This window comes from Cibotium barometz, chromosome 12 (assembly GCF_041138505.1).
Source record: "Cibotium barometz isolate CiBa-2024 chromosome 12, ASM4113850v1, whole genome shotgun sequence".
Lineage (NCBI taxonomy): Eukaryota > Viridiplantae > Streptophyta > Polypodiopsida > Cyatheales > Cibotiaceae > Cibotium > Cibotium barometz.
The window spans coordinates 47,502,094-47,504,066 of NC_141057.1; positions in this window are offsets into that span (position 1 = coordinate 47,502,094).

Genomic DNA, 1,973 nt, shown 5'->3' on the forward strand with positions numbered 1-1,973 from the left:
ATGGCATGGCCGCAAGCCATCTGTTGGCCATTTACGTGTTTTTGGTTGCCTGGCATATGCATTAGTGCCTGTGCAACATCGCAGAAAATTGGATGACAAAGCTGTCAAATGTATTTTTGTTGGATATAGTGCTGAGAGCAAAGGCTATCGTTTGTATCATCCACAGACAAAGCGCATTTTGGTTAGCCGTGATGTTGTATTTGTGGAAGATGCAGTTCAGCCCTTGGTTTCATGTACTAAGGAGACAGATATCAGCTCACGTGATGTCTATGATACATTGTTGCCTCTTTTCAGTGGTGCACAGTCAAGTGCAATACCTCATGAGGCAGTTTTTCAGCCTATGCAGGTTTTAAATGATGGCACAGATCAGCCTATATCTGATGCAGATGTGCATGATGCACTTGAGGATGAGAGACAAGAGATTGAGGGCTCTAGGAATATGCCTAGATGGCTGGTGCAGACTTTGCGTGACAGCAAGTTGGATGCCCCTTTGTCTAGTCGCACTCGTTCTGGCTCTCATGGTGCCTCTTATGCGTCAGATTGTTATGCATTGGCTGTTTCTAGTATGTGCGATGAAAGTGAGCCTGTTTCATTTGATGAGGCACAAAGTTCAGAAAATTGGATGGCTGCAATGCAAGCAGAATACGATGCTATTATGAAGAATGGTACATGGTCTTTATGTGACTTGCCCCCTGGCAAGAAGGCCATTGGCACTAAGTGGGTATACAAATTGAAGCGTAAGCCTGATGGCACAGTGGATCGCCATAAGGCTAGGCTTGTTGCAAAAGGTTATGCTCAAGAGAAGGGCATTGATTTTGATGAGACTTTTGCTCCCACATGTCGTATGACCACTGTTCGTAGCATCTGTGCATTAGCAGCTCATAATGGTTGGAATGTACATCAGCTGGACATAAAGACTGCGTTCTTAAATGGAGATTTGCATGAGGAGGTGTATGTATCGCAGCCTCGTGGTTTTGTTCAAAGAGGGCAGGAAAACAAAGTGTGCAGGTTAAAAAAGGCTTTATATGGTTTAAAGCAAGCTCCACGAGCTTGGTATGAAAAAATACATGCATATTTGACTGCACATGGGTTTCAGAATAGTCCAACAGAAAGCACTTTGTATGTTAAACGTGTGGATGGTGTACATCTAATCATTGCTCTCTATGTCGATGACATGCTGCTCACAGGACCAAATGAGAGTCATATTGCTGATTTTAAGGCTGATTTGAATGCCTCTTTTGAAATGTCAGATTTGGGGCATTTGCATCATTATTTGGGGATACAATTTAAGCAGTGTGATGGAGGTATTGCTTTGTGTCAGACAAAGTATATTGAAACATTGTTGCGGAGATTTGGCCTTGAAGACTGCAAGCCTATTGCTACTCCAATGGAGACAGGTTTGAAGTTGAGTCTTCATGATGCTGGAGATCACTTTGATGTCACACTCTATCAGACAGCTGTTGGTTGTCTCATTTATGTATGCATTACGAGGCCAGACATTCAGTTTGCAGTCTCACAGGTGAGCAGATTTATGCATAGCCCAGGCATTAAGCATTGGCAGGCAGTGAAGCGTATCTTTCGCTATTTGAGTGGTACTCGGCATCTTGGGTTGTTTTATCCCAAGGGGGGATCATTGCCGCCAGATTTACATGCTTTTTCAGATTCTGACTGGGCTGGTTGTTATGACACACGCGTGTCCACGAGTGGTTTTTGCTTCATGCTTGGAAGCTCATGCATATCATGGTTGAGCAAGAAGCAGCCTACTGTGGCCACTTCTAGTTGTGAAGCTGAGTACAGGGCAGCTTTCACAGCTACGGTTGAGTGTGTGTGGCTCAGACGCCTTATGGCTGATTTGGGTGTTGGGCAGCCATCTGCCACCACCATCTTCACTGACAGTCAGAGCGCATTGGCAGTTGCGCGGAACCCAGTGTTCCATGCTCGTACGAAGCACATTGAGGTGCACTACCATTATG